The sequence below is a fragment of the Macrotis lagotis genome, chromosome 2 (assembly GCF_037893015.1).
Source record: "Macrotis lagotis isolate mMagLag1 chromosome 2, bilby.v1.9.chrom.fasta, whole genome shotgun sequence".
Taxonomy (NCBI): domain Eukaryota; kingdom Metazoa; phylum Chordata; class Mammalia; order Peramelemorphia; family Peramelidae; genus Macrotis; species Macrotis lagotis.
This window is the reverse complement of record NC_133659.1, coordinates 322501325-322521704: the sequence shown is the minus strand read 5'-3', so window position 1 is coordinate 322521704 and position 20380 is coordinate 322501325. Positions and strand designations below refer to the sequence as shown.

Here is a 20380-nt window from a genome sequence, read left to right as displayed (position 1 = left end):
CCTACTCTAAGTATGCGTCTGGCCGACAGCCTAGGTACTTAATAAATGACTGATAATTGACTGAATAATGCTTGCATCTCAAGAAAAATGTGACCGTGCCAGTCTTCAAAACTGGTGACATGTGGGGAAAATAGAGGAAGGAGAAGAGCTGAGGGTGTAGTTTCTTTAAAGAGTCCCAGTATGGAATCTCCATCCACTGGAGCAGATGGCCACTCCCAGATAGCTTTCACTCTTAGAATGACACCTGGGGGCACCAAGAGGTGAAATGCCTGGGTCACAGGGTCAATGGTAAGAGTGACAACCAGGTGCTTCAAATTTGCAGTGTTCTCAACTCATTTTGGGAAAGGATGGTTTCTTGTTGTCTTTGTAGCTCCAGCCCCTGGTATACAGTAGGCAATTAATAGATGCTCATTAATAAATGTTTGTTGACTGAGTAACAAATTAATTTGCACACACACATAGCTACAGTTTCCAACTTTTTTTTCATGTATGGTCTACCACCATTAGAATGAAAACTAACAACAAAAATAAACAGGAGCAGCTAGGTGGCGCAGTGGATAGAGCGCCAGCCCTGGAGGACCTGAGTTCAAATCCCACCTCAGACACTTAATAATGACCCAGCTCTGTCGCCTTGGGCAAGCCACTTAATCTCATTGCCTTGCAAAAACTAAATAATAATAATAATAACAATACAAAAAATAAAGAATGGAAGCTCCTGGAGGACAGGGGCTTTTGTTCGTATTTGTATTGTGCAGAGTCTGGCATATATATAACAAGTGTTTATTGGTTAATTGATAAGGCCAGGTGATAACAGCAATAAAATTAGCCAGCATTTACTCAGCACTTAAGATGCAAAAGTTATAATAACAATGATAGTTTGCTAATATTTACATAGCACTCAGAATTCAGGCACTATGCTAAGTGCTTTATAATTATTATCTCAGTTCTTATCCCCCTTTTAAAGATGAAGGAATGAGGCAGACAGAGGTGAAGGGAGTTGCTCAGGGTCTCACAGCTAATAAGCATCAGGGATAAGATCTGAATCCTTCAAACTTCCAAAAAGTCACCTGGATCTAGCAAACTCCACATCGGAGAAGCTCAGGAAAGATAAGCCAATGTTCCTGCCTCCTGGTTTAAAGAGTTCAGGCTGGGTATAATACTAATTTGTTCTTTTTTTTTTTATTTTTAGGTTTTTACAAGGCAATGGGGTGAAGTGGCTTGCCCAAGGCCACACAGCTGGGTCATTATTAAGTGTCTGAGATCGGATTTGAACCCAGGTACTCCTGACTCCGAGGCCGGTGCTTTATCCACTGTGCCCCCTAGCCGCCCCATATTAATTTGTTCTAAAGACAATCTTTCATTTGAAGATCTCAAAACTACTTAGGAAATTAATTAATCCTAGCTACATACTTATAAAGTTAGTAATCCCATTTTATGGGGGATTCTCAGGAGACCAGCTGCCTACCCATCTAGCCCAAAGCTATTGAGCCAGCTGGGACATGCCTGTACCCCATGTTTTCTGTTCCTGTCCATGGTAGGCCTAAGAAAGCATGAAGCAAACTTCAAAAGAAGTGGGTGGAAACCCCCCTTGCAATCAAGTCCACTTAGGTGGTAGGGGGATGGGGAAAACACCAATATCCACTCCTTGTTTCCCTATCCACAAAAAAGCCAAGAGGAATGAGAGTTCTAGCTGGTAGAACCCTCAACATGCTCGAGGTCCAGATGAAATGTTGAACTTGAAATCAAGAGATGAAGGTTCAAATCCTTCTTCAGACAAAGGGCAGGGAACACTAGACAAAATGGATAGTAACTTTACTAGGTCTCAATCCCCCTCGCCAATAAAATGGGAATAACCTTTGAGGAAAGCATTTGGCAAATCTACAAGCGTTATGGAATTAATATTATAGGCAGATCTAAACTCCCTTCACCCAGGATGACATTGCTTTGATAGCCCTTGCCTATCATGAAGCTGAAGGTCTCCCAAAATTAGGCCATCATCCTCCTAAGGACTGCTTTCAATTCATAGCTCCCACTGAGGCTCAGCTCATGGACCAAAGTCCCCATCCACTCCACCCTCCCAGCTCTCAGACCACCTATATTTGCTTATCTGAGCTGTAGTCTCCTGGTGAAAAGTTTTAGGAGGACAGGGACTGTTCATCATTCATCCAAAGCTAATTGATAGATGAATGATGGAAAAAATCAATCAATCAGCATTTATTAAGCACTACTGGATATCAGGTGTTCTGACAAGTAAGCCCTGGCAGACACAGAAGGTGCCAGGGTGCCAGCTCCAGGAGATCCAAGTATCCTAGAGGTCAGCCCTCTCTTGATGAAGAAAGAGACTCAGAACAGGCCTACGGTCACACAGATAGTAAGTGAGGAATAACGGGCATTCATACCCTGATGCCAGATTTGACGCTGGAAAGGTCCTTTTTTGTTGCTGAGCTGTTTTTCAGTCATATCCTACCCTTCCTGACCTCATTTTGGATTTTCTAGGCAACAATCCTGGACTATAGTGGAGGGAGAAAGGGAGAGAGAGGGAGGGAGAGACTGAAAGAAGGAAAAGAAACAGAAAGAGAAGGGGAGAAGAGGAGACGGTAGAGGAAGAGAGGAAAAGAGAAAGCTAAATAAAGGGAGAGCCATGGTGAACATGTGTGCCTGAACTGAGAGATGTCTACCACAACAAAGTCTCACATTCTTGAATGAATAAACTGCAGTTTGTTCCCCTGTCTGTCTCCTGTACTAGCATATTTGGGCGGTAGCCAGTTAAAGACCCTGGAAATTCCCACAACACTGGTTGGGAAAATGTTTTTACATACATTTTCTCATTTGATCTTTACCACTTTTTGAGATAGGAATCTATCATCTCCATTTTATAGATGGGGGAAAAGGAAACCAAGAGAGCCAACCTGCACAGGGTCACAAGGTTGGAGTCCTTCCTGCCTCTAGGGACAGAGGCCAACCACCATACCACCAGGCAGAGTCAAGATTTGAACTTCAGTTTCAATGCTGTTTTTACTATACCGCACTGCTTTCCCGTCCTCTGATTCCAAATTCAGAGCTCCTTCCAGTATGGGATGGGGCCAAATCTGGCTCCTGTTGACAACAGATATCTAAAGGACCATGACTCAGGACTGTATCAAAAGCAGGAAATGGAGTCTCCCTCCCCCTTCTGTTTTAGCCTGTCACTTGGAATTCATAAATTAATCCAGTGTCAGGATTATTAATGGGCCATGTGACCTTTGATCATTTCAAGAATGGACTGCCATTCCTGAGAATCTTGTAATCTCTCCCTGACTCTATCACCCCAACCATAAACGCCTACCACATTTTTATCTCACAATCAATGGGCGTCTTAAATTGACAAGGGCAAAAAGCAACAAAAGGGTTACCTTCCAGTATGAGACGAAAAGATTAAAATGACTTTTTAAACAGGAACAAGATGCTCTTTCATAATCTGGGCGTCCTCACCTATTGTACAGTAATGAGGGAGGCCAAGGAGTTCAAAGGAGAAAGGCAGGATTTGCAACGGGTACACCTGAGCTCAACCTCTCTCTGCCAAGAACTAGCCATGGGACCTTGGCAAAGTCATTTTACTAAAAGGGAATCTCCGTTTTCTCCTCCGCAAAATGAGGGGATTGGATTAAATGCCTGGCCTTCCAAACTTCAATCTCAAATGGCAGGTATTGTGTGGGGTTAAAAAGAAAAAGAAGAGGGGCGGCTAGGTGGCGCAGTGGATAGAGCACCAGCCTTGGAGTCAGGAGTACCTGGGTTCAAATCCGACCTCAGACACTTAATAATTACGTGGCCTTGGGCAAGCCACTTAACCCCACTGCCTTGAAAAATCTAAAACAAAAGAAAAAAGAAGGGTCAAGTCATCCAATAAGCAGAAGAAAAACACATGCCCTCAAAAAATGTATACTCTTGGGGAAGGAAGGAGGGAGTATGACATAGATGGATGCATACAACATAGTTGGAGGAGAGGAAATCAATACCCATTAGAGAAAGGAAGGAAGAGGATGTTCTGGAAGTGAGGATCCCAGATTTGGGAATATGCTCAGTGTGTTGATACTTGGGACTGGAAGAGTGGACAGTGAGTCCAAGAATATGACTGATCCAAGGTCACACAACTAATAAGTGAGAAAGACCAGACCAAAAGACTCCAAACCAAAGACCATGACCATAACTTTTCTCTTTTTCTAATCTCCTTTCCAGTTTCAGTCAAGGTGCTTCCATCCAGTATGGAAGCTTTGTCCCACAAAGCAAAAGAATGACCACCATATCCAAATGTCAAACAGAGATGAAGGCTGAATAACTGGGGGAATCTAGGGAGGAACAGAGGAAGAATGGTCCCCAAACAGGGTGGGAAGACCTTAAGCTTTCCATTATACTAAAAGTCAAACTAATTAGCAATCCATTTTAGATCAGTTACTTCCTTTTTTTTCTTTGCAAGGTAATGGGGATAAGGGACTTTCCTAAGGTCACACAGCTAGGTAATTGTCTGAGGCAGGAATTTGAACTCAGGTCCTCCTGATTCCAGGCTGTTCCCTTATCTACTACTTTCTTTAAGATAAGCAGGGTAGTGTTTGACTTTGGAACCAAGAAAGCTGGTATTCTAGTCTTTTCTTTGATAAATGCTACACAATCCTCAGCACATCACTACACCTCTTAGGCTGACCTCTGGTAACTCAAAGAATATAAATTGTTGAGAGGATACCAACATTCATTAGTAAAAAGAGTTTCTTCTATCAATGAAATCAAGTCTAGTTACTATATTCCCTTTCCTACTTTCCTAAAGCCCACTTTTCCTAAAAACTGTTTCCTAAACAACCACTCATACCCTAATTATGGCCAGAAAGAAGCCTAGAGAGCCAAAGATCTTCACAATCCACTAAAAATCTTCTTGTAAAGTTAGGTGGTGCACTGGAAAGAAGGCCTGGAGTGAGGAAGACCTGAGTTCCAATCTGACCTCAAACACTTCCTGACTATGTGACCCCCGGACAAGTCACTCAGCTCCGTTTGTCTTGTTTCCTCATCTGTAAAATGAGCTGGAAAAGGAAATAACGAACCCTGGAGCATCTCAGCAGAGAAAATGCCATGGACAGAATAGGAGAGTATGGTCCATGGGGGTCACAAATTGTTAGACAACAAAGTCCCTCTCACTCTAAATCACCTATAGAGGTAGTAGATAAGAGTGCCAGGTCTGGATTCAGGAACACTTGTTCCTCTGTTTAAATCTGCTCTCAGACACTTTACTAGCTGAGGGACCCAGAACAAGTTTTGTCTCTGTTTCCTCATCTGTCAAATGATCTGAAGAAGAAAATTGGCAAACCACTCCAAAAACACCACCAAGAAAATCCCAAATGGCATCACGAAAAGTCAGACACAACTGAAAAAATATATAAGACAACAAAAGGCTCCATCCATCTTGCGACTGCTCCTATCTATGTGAAAATAAACAAGTCTCTTTTACTTTTTGGGTCTAGGTTTACTCATCTGTAAAATAAAATAAAAAAAAGACTGAACACCAACAAGATCAATTCCCTTAATCTCCCCAATCTTATTTCTTCTTTGATTTTTTTTGGGGGGGTCAGGGATTCATATTTCATCCTTTTGAATTTAAAATGAGCAGCTCTCCAATTTATACTTTATTTGAAAATAACCAAATTAAAACTACACCTGGGGAGGGGGGAGTCTTTTCACTATGAGCTAGTGGGAGAATGAGTCCACTAGCTTTCACCCAATGTTTATACTCAGGGAGAGCAAGCTATAGCAGAAACATCCCTGAGTGATGCATCAGACTCGGGTTCAAATTCCACCAAGCAGCCTCAAGGATGATTTATTGCCTTTAGGATCTTGGGCTTCCAAACCAGTCGAAGGAGGATGTTGGGCCAGCTGATCTAGGTCCAGCCTTCTTCCAGTTCTAAATTCTCTGCTCTGTGATCCTAGGGAGTTAAGTAACACAAATAACCCCGATTCCCACACTCTTAAGTCCATGTGACTTTTCAATGATGCTCTGAATCAAACAAGAGATGAATGGAATTCTAGGCAGATCAAACGCATGTAAGGACGTCATACACAGCCATTTATGACTGACCAAGCTGGGGATTATTATTCTATTAACCAGAGGATTAGAAATTTTATGAAAGGAAAGTGAGGTCCACATGTTAATAATTTGTCTGAGACAGGATTCAAACCCAGGCCTTTGCCCATCTGGATGGCACAGTGGATAGAGCATTGGCCCTGGAGTCAGGAGGACCTGAGTTCAAATGGGGTCTCAGAAACTGAAGACTTGCTTAGCTTGTGACCTTGGGCAAGTCACTTAAAAACCACTGTCATGAAAAAAATCCAAAATAAAACAAAACCCGGGTCTTATGGACTTGGGGTCTAACACTATCTGCCACCTCAAAAGAAAGGAAAGATATATTTATTCAGCAAATATTTGTTTGTGGTGCCAAGTACTTTGGACAAGGTAACAGGATGAAGAGGTTAAAAAATGGTTGATTTAGAGCTGGAAACTCAAGTCCTTCAGTTTACAATAGCAGGAAACTAAGGCCCATTGTTGTTCATCCTTCATTCAGGAAAAGGATCCATAAAGGTTAAGAGACCTGGGCAGGCCCACACAAGTAGCAACTCCATCGGGATTTGTGCCCAAAATCAGATACCACATACTTCCTGTCCTTTAAAACAGTTACACAAACAAGAATGTTATTAGAGATTCTAGACAAGTACAGAGGGTTTTCTGGGAGGGTTCAGGGGTAAAAGACAAGTGTCTATTAAGCAGTCACAAACATTTCTCTCTAAAAAAACACCAGGGACTGTGCCAGGGACACAATGAGAGGCCTCACTTATTAGATGCCAGAGAAATTCTGTGATATGTTATTTATACAAGCAAAAAAAAGAAAGCAGACTCTGCCCTCAGGCAGTTACAATCTAGATCAGCTCACAGACTTCAGGGAGGTCATCTAGTTCAACAGCCTCATTTCACAGGTGAGGAAACTGAGGCACAAAAAAGTAAGTCATAAAGGGGCTCATATGCTCATAGACTTAGACATAATTTCTAAAGGGGTGGTCATACATTCATAGACTTAGAGTGAAGCAACTTGTAAAGGGAGGAGTCATACATTCACAGGCTAAGAAGAAGGTGACCTATGGGGGGGGCATACATTCATAAACTTAAAGGAGCCATACATTCATAGATTTAGAACAAATAACTTGTAAAGGAGGGGGAGTCATACTTTCATAGACTTAGAAGGAGGTAACTTGAAAAGGAGGGAAGTCATAGATTTGAAGTAACTTGTAAGGGGGGGGTCAAACATTCATCAACTTAGAAGGAAAGGGTCATACATTCATAGGCTTAGTAGATAAAAGGAAGTAATTTGTAAAGGGGGTCATAATATGTTCATAGACTCAGATCAAGAAGGGACCTCAGAGGCCATCCCATGCAGGCCCCTCCTTTTACAGATGAGGAAACTGAGACTCAGAGACTAAGGAACCAACCAGTTATCACTAGTGGTAGGTTTGAATGAAACCCTCCAACTACAATGGAGGTGCCCTTCCTCCTTGTCTCATGTTATACTTGTGGTTCTTGGGGTTACTGAAGTTCAATTGGCTCAGGGGCTCTTAACCTGGGGTGGATTGAGTAGATAATTCATTTCCTTTGTAATTCTATGCATTTTATTTTATATTTAAAAATCATTTTTAAATGATTTTAGAAGGGTCCGTGACCAACAAACAAAAACAAAGGTAAAAACAAAAGTCTCCTGATCCAGTCTAATCTCCTCTTTCTATAGATTTTACAAGGAAGTTGAGCTAAGGCCCAGAAAAAGTTGAGCAACCTGTCCTGGGCCATGGATAGTAATAGACTGGAGTGCTATTATTTGGAACATGACCACCTAGCTGCAGAGCCAGGATGTTCCATGCTGCCTTAACTCTTTCCTAACCCACCGACTGCTTGCCCCTGAGCTCCTGGCATTCCTTCGCCCTGGCTCTCTCCAAAAAAGTAAAACGTCCCTTTGAGGTGGGGGTTATTTTTCTTTTCTTCTAAACCCAGAGGCTGCAAAATGAGACCACACATATGGACCCGGCAGCTGAGAAGTTTAACAGATGAGTCTTCACATGCTCAAACAAAGAGATCAGCCCCTCTGGCAGAGGGGAACTGCAGTAGTTAAAGCTACTTGGGGAAGGGGAGGGGGCGTCTAAGCACACTAAGGACACCTGATTTCTCTTCAAAGCAGCTTGAGCTGATAGCCACTAGTTTCAAGATTTCAGGATCAGGAGACCATCTAGATGGCACGAGGCAGAATGTCATCAAATACCAGCACCTATGTCCTGCCCTCCCCACCCCCCCCACCCCTCTTCCCACCCCCCTCCTCTGAATTATAAGAAACCAGCAGCCATAATCCTGGGGAAGTCCATACCTTGAAAAGGCTAAGCTTGAAAGAAACGGAATTGGATACTCTAAGGGATCCAGAAAAAAACAGGAATTTATTCTTTCAATCCAGAAATGGGGGAGGGGAGCAGAGTCTTGGCCAGAGGAGGCGGGAAAAGATTTGAGGATAATCTTTCCCCCAGACTTCCCCTCCTGCTCCTGCCCCAGCCCCTGCTCCTCCTTCTCCAGGTACAGGAGCATCTCCAGCCCAGCATCTCTTCTTCCCATGGCCCTGACTCACCTCTTTCTGGATCAGGAGGACTGTTCTCTAGCATGCCCCACAGAGGTTATTTCTTCCTCCTCGGCTACCACCAGCTCCCTCCCGACAGGCTCTGGGCTACCGAGGGGGCTGATGGGAAACTGATTTCTTCAAAGAGCTTTGCAATTTTCCTCTATCACCCCGCAAGAGTGCTCGGAGAGTTTTGGTCCCTCCCCCACCCAACCCAAGGCCTTTGGGCTACGGATTTTATAGCAATTAAATAAAAATAGAAAGAAAGAAAACTAACAGTCCTGAGCTGTAGCTATACCACAGAGGGTGAAATTGTGGAAACAAATCCAAGTTTCCTGATGATCATTTCTAGAGCTTTCTTTATACTACCCCAACCCCCAATCCTTGATGCAAAGTTAACATTTGCTCAACTAAACTGAGAGTTCATGTTTATGTAGAAGACACACTATTTAGCAAACCAAAGAGGGAGAAATAAACTTATATTTAAAAAAAAAGAAAATCATCTTATAACTCCATTGATGCAAAGGCATATTTGCTAAATTAAACTGGAAGTTTGGGTTTATGTAGAAAAGAAATTATATTTAGCAGCAAACCATGGGGGGAAAATAAGCTTATTAAAAAAAAATCTTACAATACCATTTCATGATGCAAAGTCATATTTGCTAAATCAAACTGGTTTATGTAGAAGAGGAATTATATTTAGCAGCAAACCATAGGGGGAATAAGATTATTTAAAAAACCTCTTTATAATCCCAGTCCATGATGCAAAGTAACATTTGCTAAATTAAACTGGAACTTCATGTTTATGGAGCATAGTTACTGTATTTAGCAGCAAACCAAAAGGGGGAAAAATAAGCTGATAATTTTTAAAAAAGAAAACCTTCTTAACAACCCCATTTCATGATACAAAGTCCTATTTGCTAAATTAGAGAAATTCAAATTTATGTGGAAGATGAATGACTATGTTTAGCTGCAAACCATGGAGGCAGAATAAACTTATTAAAAAAAAAGAAAACCTACAACCTTATTTTATGATACAACGTTGCATTTACTATATTAAACTGAAGTTCATGTTCATGGAGAGGAGGAATGACTGTATTTAGCAGCAAATGATAGAGAGGAAAATAAACTTAATTAAAAAAAAATTTCATAAACCCCATCTCATGATACAAAGTCCTATTTGCTGAGTTAAATTGGAAGGTCACATTTATGTAGAAGATGAATGACTATATTTAACAGCAAACTATGGGGGGAGGGAATAAACTTATTAAAAAAAAGAAAACCTACAACCTTATTTTATGATACAAAGTCGCATTTACTACATTAAACTGAAGTTCATGTTTATGGAGAGGAGGAATGACTATATTTAGCAGCAAACGATAGGGAGGAAAATAAACTTAATTTTAAAAAAACTTTCATAAACCCCATTTCATGATACAAAGCCATATTTGCTAAATTAAACTGGAAAATCACATTTATGTAGAAGGACCATATTTAGCAGCAAACCATGGGGGGGATGAAATAAATTTATTTAAAAAAAGAAAAGCTACAACCCCTATTTTATGATACAAAGTAACAAATTAAAGAAGAAGTTCACCTTCAGGTACAAGAAGAAGGACCTTATTTAGCAGCAAACCATGGGGGGGGGGGGGGATGAAATAAACTTATTTTAAAAAAAAAGAAAAGCTACAACCACTATTTTATGATACAATGTAACAATTAAACTGGAAGTTCAGGTTTAGGTGGAAGAGAAATGACCCTATTTAGGAGCAAGTGGGAGGGGGGAGAGGAATAAGGTTATGTTTAAAAACTTGAAACCTTCTTCCAACCCCATTTCCTAAAAGGCAGGGAAGCTCAGCAGCCCAGTCCCCGCAGGGACCCAATCTGAGGGCACACCTTGGCCACAAGCAGCCCCAGAACCTGCCCAGAAGATTTCCTCCAGTCTGACCCGGCACAGCCCGGGGGCCTGGGTGTGGGGAACCAGGGAATGGGTCTGGGGTTGCCTACCTCCTGTGGTTCCAGGTCCCAAGGTTTCTGGGTGAGGTTACTTGTACCTCACTTCTTGGAGGTTCTGGCCATCCTCCAGCACACAAAGTTAGGGAGCCCCAAGTCCCTGGCTCCCGGCTCTCAGAAGACAGCCACAGGCTGTCAGTCACCAGAGGGAGGGCCTCCGATCTCCAGTGACTCTCCTTCCTTCCCCAGTCCGTGTGTGAATGACCTTCTGGAACTTCATTCTCGGAGTTATAATCCAGCCTCGCCTGGGGCTAGAGGATCCCGGTGACTCAGGCTCCAAGGAAGCGTGAATTTTAACCTTGGTGCCAAAGCGAGTTTAACCCTTCCCCCACACACACCCAAAACAAAAACCCAGGACAAGCCCAGGACTTCTGAGTTTGAGGATGGACACAGTTAAACATCAAGTATTGGACGCTGGTTATGGATACTGGAGTTTTCACCAGAGTTTTAATTTAGGAGGGAACTAATTTTCCTTCCTTAGTTCCACCCCATCTCTCAAACACAATTCAAAAAAATCTGGAATAGGAAATTTGAGGCTCCATTATTAAAAGTTTTCCTGAAATAGCACAGACAGAACTTTGGACTTCGCAGCAAAAGCAGAAATCTTACTAAGAATGTGCTTGGGTGTTCCTTTGAAACATCAAACCTTAGGTTAAAAAAAGAATTGTTCATACCTTCAGGGCACTCCATCCCTGGCACTTATCATTATTATTATTATTATTATTAATGGTATTTACATAGTGATGAAGCACTTTCCTTACAAGCTTTAACCCCCATTCTGCTGATGAGAAAGCTGAGGCTCTGACACTTGAGAAATTGTCTTAAATGTCTTGAAAGGGGTGATCTGGGATTTAAAACTAGAAGGTCAATCCAGTCCAGCCCCACTCCTCTTGCAGATGTGGAAACTGAGTCTCACTGGGACAAGGCAGGATTGGAAGCCAGGGCCTGCCGCTCCAGCTCCAAACCCAACCCCCTTTCACCTACACCATCCCACCTTTTTTCAGGTAAGAATGAAAATACCTTCATAAATAACTAAATCCTGCCCACAGGGGCACTGGGACATAGCCAAAGCCCTCCTTTACAGATCCTTTGACATAAAGCCACTTCAAATGAGATACCAACCAATAACCCCATTTTACAGGTGGGTAAACTTCAACAGGGCCGGACCTCTGTGATTCAAAACAAATGACAAATTGTACTAAGGAATACTTAAAAATCAGGGTCCCTACACTATTCATTAGCCAGCAAGCATGCACATAGAATAGCTGATATTTGTATAAATAAGCCCATTATGTCCTTGATCTCACTTAATCCCTACTAACAACCCTAGGAAGGAGGTGAGGTTATTAGCCCCACTTTACAGATGAGGAAAAACAATGCCCAGAATGCCAAAATTCAAACCCAGCGCTTTCTGAATTTCAAGATCACACCCTTCAATCCACTATGCCATCAGTTTCCCTCACAGGCTGATTAACCAGGGAAAGGGGGGAGAGGATGGACACACTAGCCAGAGGGAGAGGATGGACACACTAGCAAGAGAAGGGGACAGACATCATCTGGATGTTCTGGCTTGTCTCACCCTCCAGCTCTGGACCACATGGCTCATCCTTCACCCCCACTGTTCCTGAGCATGTCCCTCCTCCCAACCCAAGCTGATGGCATCCCGACCTTGCCGGCATGGCCAGTCACTCTGATACCCACCCCGTCCCCTCCTAACTGACCCAGAATGTGCTTCTGCTTAGCCTGGCATCACCATCCAAGAGCTGGGGAAGAGAGAGGAGTGAGATGCCCGTGGGGGCCAAGGAGGAGGAGCTGGAGGTCTCACCCTTACCTGGGGAGTCAGCCCAACCCTCAGCCCAGGTCCGCTGTGTTCTCTCCCCAGGTTGGTCTAAGTGCAGCCAGCTTCCTGAAGTTCCTTTAAGCTAGGAGAAGAAGCCACTCCTCCTTCACCTCCTTCCAAATGGGCAGAAAGCCAGAGTCACAATGACAAAGCAAAAACGTAGCTTTCTCTTAGACAAAGCCAGCGGGGAGGCTTAGCAGACTGGAGGCTCCTAGGGCTCCCTGAGTTGCCCCCTTCCAAAGGAGGGGAGAGGGGAGAAGGGCTTCCTCCCACCGGGACAAATCACAAACCTGGGCTTGCCATAAACAGCCAAATCTCTGCCCCTAGGCACAGGCATTCCCCTAATTCTAGCCTTTTCAGGGCAATTTAGGGGTTCCCCCTGGGGAGGGTGAGGTGGTGAAGCCGGATATAAACTCCCCATCTCATCCCAACTCCGGACTTCCCTTCCCACCCAGAACCTTGATTCCTAATCCTGAGGGCAGGAGGAGGGGGGAAATCTAACTCCTATCATCTGGAGAGAAAAGGGGGGAAGGAAGCCAGATAAAAGAGGGGGACATGAGCCAGAGGGAAGGGGAGGCTTCTCCCTCCAGCATAAGCCCTGCCCAGTCTGGATTTACCAAGTCCTTTTGTAGGCTTTCCAATCTGGAGTCTGGCACCAGCCAGCAAGGAGGGACCTAAGGCGAGCAATAAGGATCTAAGACCTCAGAAGAATTTGAAAAAGAGAAAAACTGCTAATAATAGGTGTCCCCAAAGGACTATGATCGAGGCCTTGGGTAATCTAGAACGTGTTGCTACAGAAGCCTCAGAAATAAGAACTGCTGGCTGTTTGATCACCCTTTGATTTCACATGGATAATTGGAAATCATATTGCTTGCTTTTTTGAAGGATAATGGATAGGGAGGAGGGAAAGAGACAACTTACAACTCAAAATGTTCTATTATTTTAAAAATGTAACTGGGAAATATTTAATGAAAGAAATTAATATGGGATTTTTTTTAAAGATTGACCTCACTTAAATCCAATTCACTTGCATAACATGGCATGGCATCACCTCCCTGAGGACAGTATATATATATACATATATATATATATATATATATATATATATATATATATATATATATATATATATATATGCTACAAGAGAGAGACAGAGAGAGACAGAGACAGAGAGAGAGAGGGATAAAATTTAGGGCAGCTAGGGGTGCAGTACACTGGCCTTGGAGTCAGGAGGACAGGAATTCAAATCCAACCTCAGACACTTGACACTTGTATGACCTTGGGAAGCCACTTAACCCTGATTGCCATCTCCAGTCCTAATTCATACCTGGTCACTGGACCCAGTTGACTCCAGAGGAGAAAGTGAGGCTGGTGACTGAGCACAGCTCTCCCCCCCCCAACCAAAGCCAATTCATGCGCTTGTCATGGCCTCACCTCCCTGATGTCATGGTCTTCTCTGAGAATGAAGGACAAACATCATCATATGCAATATACATACATATTTGTGTCTAATGGTAGCCATCTCTGGAGGAATGGGGAAAAAAAGAAATATATAGAATGACTTTGTTGCATATTTGAAAGAAATAGTTTTACCTGGTAGATTTGGAGTTTCATGTGAAATCTTTTTATTGGACTGTGTTATAGAAATGCTTGTTTTGAAAATAAATTTGTAACATGAAAAAAAATTCAAAAAGAAGTCACACGAATGATATCACCGAGAAAGTGCCAGGAGGCCTGTGTAGGAGAGTGAAGGATTCTGGACCTCAGAATAAAAATGGCAAGTGACCCAAAGGGCAAAATGGCTCAATGAAAGATAGCTCTGGAAATTTAAGGATTCAATCTTGCCTTTGACATTTACCAGCTGCATGACCTTGGACAAATGTCTTTAAGCTGTGTGAGCCTCAGTTTTCTCAACTGTAAAATATGGGAGGGCAGGGGAGAGGAAGGAATTGGCCTAAATGGCCTCTGCAGTCCTGTCCACCTCTAGGAGCAAGACCATAAAATACAGCCAGACAGGACTTGGGAATAGTTATTCACAATTATAGATACAACATTTTCAACTATTTTGTTTGTAATAATGGTCATAGAGAATCAGTAAAGGAATAAAAAAAAAAAAGGTAAGTTTTTACCATGCCCCAAGAGAAAGACTGAGGCAATTCCTGCTCTCCATTGGGGAAAACAAAATAGAAACCTGTCCGGTGGCATGAACAATGTACTCAAAAGCTAAAGTCAGGGGAAGAATCTCAGCTATTCCTGAGTGGTTGGAAACATGGAAAACCCTCAAACAACCTATTGTGAAGTTTCTAAAATTTAATCTATAAACCTGACACAGTTTACCTAAACCGTTTGTATGATGACTTTGTTTCCTTAGTGAATGTATGAAATGATGACTCTGGAGGAAGTACAGGATTATGGGTCTATCTTTAACTTTTATGCCAGAGTGGAATGTGCAAAATTGCAAAATGTAACAATTATGTCACTGTCAACCTTGACAGCATTTTTTTTCCTATAAGAAATCTTGTTGGAATCCTAATTCAGACTCAGACTTTCTCTGATGCCTGAACACAATAATAATACCCAGATTTTTAACGTCATATTTTCTGCATTGTGGAAAACATATTTGAAGCAATTATCCATCACGTGAACTTAGAAAAGAGATATTCCTCTCATAAAAATGCCAAAAGCATTCTAGGAAAATTCTAAGATGCAGCTTGGATTCTAGGTTGATCCTTCAAGGAGGATTGATGGGAAGAGGTCATGAACTAGCAAAAGAAGGTGTGGAGGGAGTGCAACCTGGCCTGCTGAAAGGAAAAACCACTCCCATTAGATCACAGACTGCCAAATGCATTGCAAGATGGTAATGATTTCCATATTTACATGGTTTCAATGCACTATGCAAACTGAGAGATAGCATCAAGGAATAGTGGGTGAGGACTAGCCTGTGAGTCAGAAAGCCCTGGATTCAAATCCTATCCCAAATGCTTACTAGTCATGTTCCCTTCTCTCTGTTCCTCAGAAATTATATACCTCACCCTCCTTGGTGCCTTTGTATAAGTTATCTGTTGCGGTCCACTCTGGGCAGCCGGGTCTCAGTTTAATTCACACAACTCTTCGGGGAGCTCCGCCGGACATGTCCCGCATGTTCAGTAATGAAAGTCAGCCAGTGAGAGATAAGCAAGGAGTTTATTGCAGGGATATGCTACATCTCTGACTCACATAGTTGAAATAAGGGTATATATAAGCCTAGTCCCCTTGTATCAGCATCCCTCATCGATGTCCAGGCCTGTGGAAGTATAACAGGCATGCCACAAAAGGTCTGTATCCTGGAAAAATGTGGAATCTTCAACAAGATAAAGATGAAAGGTAGAGAGATAAGGACTAGAACTCCTTCCTGGGACAGTTGAACAATATGAGGATGAAAGGCCTTCCTTCCTGAGAATATTCAACAAGATAAGGATGAAAGGCAGGAAAACAAAGAGAGAGAAGGGCCAGAGCTCCTTCCTGAGTTCAGAGCACTCTGGTATGGGCCTTCCTGTTGTCCCAGGTCTCAATGACTCTCAGGATGAACTCCTCATGGCCACATACTCTATCTATTATCCCCTTACATTTATACCTCCTACCTTGACCACAGCCCCTAAGCAGCTTTTCCTTAGAGAATTCCTCTTTTTCCAAGTATAACCTTTGTCACTTAATTGGGAGACTTAGGACAATCCACCTGATTTCCCTAGATCGTGGTTTAAGTATCTTTGTAATGTGGGGCTTTAGAATTAGATGACTTTTCTTTTTATTTCCCCAGGCATTGGGGTCACACTGCTGGTAAGTATCTGAGGTTGGATTTGAACTCAGATCCTTCTGACTCCAGGTGCTCTATCCACTACTTTTCTGGGCCTTAGGTAGCCTTTCATATCCTTCTAGTTCTGTCTGCAAAATCCTTATAAAGCTAATCTTTCCACCTAGGCTCTCCATCTCCTCCCTTCCAAAGTCCCAGAGAGTCTCCAGAGTCTCTACAGCAAAGACTATGTTAGATATTTTAATTTAAATTATATCACATTGGGGCGGCTAGGAGGTGCAGTGGATAGAGCATAGAGCACCGGCCCTGGAGTCAGGAGTACCTGGGTTCAAATCCGGTCTCAGACACTTAATAATGACCTAGCTGTGTGGCCTTGGGCAAGCCACTTAACCCTATTTGCCTTGTAAAAACCTAAAAATAAATAAATAAACAAACAAATAAATAAACAAACAAATAAATAAATAAATTATGTCATATTGTCATTTTATGTTTTACTAAATTATATTGTTATACTGCATTAGATATCATATATTATATTTCTATTTCTCCATTTTTCCCTTTTCTGCTATTCTTCTTCCTTTCAAATATTCCAAGGTCTCCTCTACTGTAAAACCTGCCAATGATTTTTCAGTATTCCTTTCAGATCACAATCCCCTCTATGTATCTTGAGGAGAAAAGGGAAGATGTAACTAGTCTATAAATCTGAATTCAACAAGAAAGTAACAAGATTGCCCTGGTGTCCCCTCCTGTAATCCTTTTTTCCTTCTGTGTAGTTTTGGTTTTGGTTTTTTTGGAGGAAATGGAATTAAGTGACTTACCAAAGGTCATACAGCCAGTAAGTATCTGGGGCCGAATCTGAACTTAGAATCTCCTGATCGCAGGGCCCCTATTCTATCCATTGTGCTACTGTGTACTTTTAATGTAGTGGTTTGTCAACCACTGTGGATGACTGTGAGATTTTTAGGAGGCAAAACCCCTCCAAAAACTCTTGCTGATTTCTCCCTCATCTTCAGCCCCCTCCCCTCCCCTCTCCACCTACTTGACTCCCTTCAAGTCCCAGCGAAAATCCTACCGTCTATCAAAATCTATCCCCTTCCCTCTGTTAATTATCTCTTATTATCCTGTATATAGCTCATTTGTTTCCAGAGGGTTGGAAATTATTTCTCCAATTTACCCCATCCTCCATTAGACTATGAGTCCTTGAAGGCCGAGGCTATTTTTGCATTCCTCTGCCCTATGTTTGTATGTCTTAGCACAGGGCTGGCATACAAAAGGTGCCTAATAAATGCTTACTGACATTTAATTCAGCCTGATCGTGGGGAAATCACTCAGGATGAGTATCTGAACCAAGGGATCTGTTTCTAGAATGCCTTCTACTACCATGACAACATCCTTACCTTCCCAGTCCCATGATCCTCTGAGACAAGAGAAGGATTCAAGTATGGGTACAGATAGTACCATGTAGGATGATGATGCAGTGGGGAGAGATCAGAGATCACTGGGTTGGGTATCAGAGGGTGTGAGTCAAATCCTACCCCAGAAACTACCTTGTGAATTTGAATAACCTATCAATGCATCAGCAAACATTTAATGAACACTTGCTAAGTTCAAAGGTGAAAATGAAATAATCCTAAAGAAGTTAATTGCTGATATATATTTTAGATATTTTAAATTAATATTATATTATCATTTTATGTTCTACTAAATTATAATGTTATATTGCATTATATTATATTATATTATATTTCTCTATTTTAAGATTTAAGATTTTAAAAGGCCTTAGATCACATTTAATCCTCACAATAAGAAAGATGATGAAGTCTAAGGAGTCCTTGAAGGGAGCTAGGTGGTGCAGTTAGAATGACCTGGGTTCAAATCCAGTCTCAGACACTTACTAGCTGGGTGACCCTGGGCTTGTCACTTCACCTTGCAGGCTGCAGTTTCCTCATCTATCAAATGATCTGGAACAGGAAAAGGCAAACCCCTGCAGTATCTCTGCCAAGAACAACCCAAATGGGGTCATGGAGACTTGGAAAAGACTAAAAGGGACTGAACAACAATAAAAATGGAGCCCTTCTCGGAATCCTGTGTTTAAATGCCAGGAAAGAAAATATAGAGGATGAAATGGGAAACCATTAAAATTGAAACATATCTTTTAAAACAAGTTTATAATACTGTAGTTAAGAGCCACTATTCTCCTATCATGTAATATTCCACATTTTTGTTACGGCCATGTGTCTGATTTCCTGCTTAGCTATAAAACCCAGGAAGACAAGGATCATGACTGACTCAATCTATAACCATATTTCTCTAAGCACCAAATACACAAGTAGTTTTTAATTGTTATCAATGTCATTTATTTTTACATTCCCTTCATTTCTGACTATTTCTACAGTAATCCAGTCCCCTGCCCTCACTCAAATACACACACACACACACATTCATTCACTTACTCATATGCTCCCATACACACCCTCACCGACCCATACACACACATTCTTAGACACACACCCACTCAGACACATATAGACACTCTCTCTCACTCACATAGCCCTTTCAAATCATCCTTATAACAGAGAATAAAAAGGAGAAAAAGAGACAATTCAATAAAATCTACCAACTCATCGGCCAAATCTGATATTGTAGGCCACATTCCACACCCACAGCCCCTCTCCTCTGGAAAGATGGGTTTAAGGTATATTTCTTTGGGACCAAGATTGATCATTAAAACTACACAGTATTCATTTTAAGTCTCTTTGGACTTTCTGTCTGTAAGCTATAGCTGTTTGTTGCTATTATTGTAATGTTAGTCACAAAATTGGTATTAATATGCCTAGTATTTATATTACACTTTAAGATTTGAAAAGTTCTGGGGGCAGTGATGGATAGAGCACCTGCCCTGGAGTTTGAAGGATCTGCGTTCAAGTCCAGCCTCAGACACTTACTTGTTGTGTGACCCTGAACAAGTCACTTAATCCTGATTGTCTCTCAAAAATGGAAAAAAATTGCAAAATAAAGTACTGTACACATGTCATCTCATTAGAACTTTGGAGTGTAGGTGCTATTTTGGGGGACAATATAAGGCTATTGGGTTCAAGTGACTTGCCCAGGGTCACATCAAGTTCCTGAGGTCACATCTGAGTGACTTCAGGGCTGGTGCTCTATCTACTGTGCCACTGAGCTGCCCCTGTTGATTTTTCTTTTTAGGTTTTTGCAAGGCAAACGGGGTTAAGTGGCTTGCCCAAGGCCACACAGCTAGGTAATTATTAAGTGTCTGAGACCGGATTTGAACCCAGGTACTCCTGACTCCAGTGCTGTATCCACTGCACCACCTAGCCACCCCAAATGCATCTTTCAAAGAATGATCTACTTTCCTCTTTGGCAAGATTTTGTCTCTTTGTGTCTCCATTTGTTTTAATTCTCTTAACTGCCTCAGAATAACTGGAAGATCTGCTGGCCCCCCCAGTCCAAAAGGGGCCAAGTGCCTCTCCAGTGTCCAATGTCTCCCATAACAGTCCCAGAGAGCAGGTTGGAGAGGATTCATTAATGGTGGTGAATTCTCTGAGATCCCCAAGATGAAAATTCCCATAGGAGAAGTGCTCTACGTTACTGTTTTTATTACCATCTAAATTTTCATCACAGTTTTGATGGCTCTAAAATGTTCAGACATCCTTAACCTTTCTGGGCAAAATGAACCCCTTGTGCAGTCAGTCTGAGAAAAACTAGGGACCCCCCCTTCTAAGAATCTGATTTAAAATGTATAAGATTTAAAAATTAATAATTAAAAATGTTAATGCATAAAATTAAATACATAAGATTAGAAAAAAGAAATCAGTTACAATGAAACACAGTTATCCAAAGATTTTCTAAGATAAATTCTCAGATTTCCACATATTACCTCATTAGATCTTTATAATCTCCCCATTTTACAGATGGGGAAATTGAGGGGAATCAGGGAAAATAAGTGACTTGACCATGGTTAATCAATAAACATTGATTAAGCCTCTCCTTGATGCCAGTATCTTTTCCAAGAAAACCCTAAATGGGGTCACAAAGAGGCAGGCACAACTTAAAAAC

General features: G+C 41.9%; 1 protein-coding gene across 4 annotated transcripts in view; it reads right to left on the bottom strand.

The window, feature by feature from the left end:
* Positions 1-12606, bottom strand: part of TXNRD1 (thioredoxin reductase 1) — a 63783-nt gene extending 51177 nt beyond the window's left edge. Inside the window, exon 1 of one of the 4 annotated variants that reach the window (XM_074226745.1) lies at positions 12505-12606. The gene's annotated coding sequence lies outside the window, so the exon portion shown is untranslated. The other 3 variants (XM_074226747.1, XM_074226746.1, XM_074226744.1) reach the window with 3 other exon arrangements.
* Positions 12607-20380: the final 7774 nt, after the last annotated feature.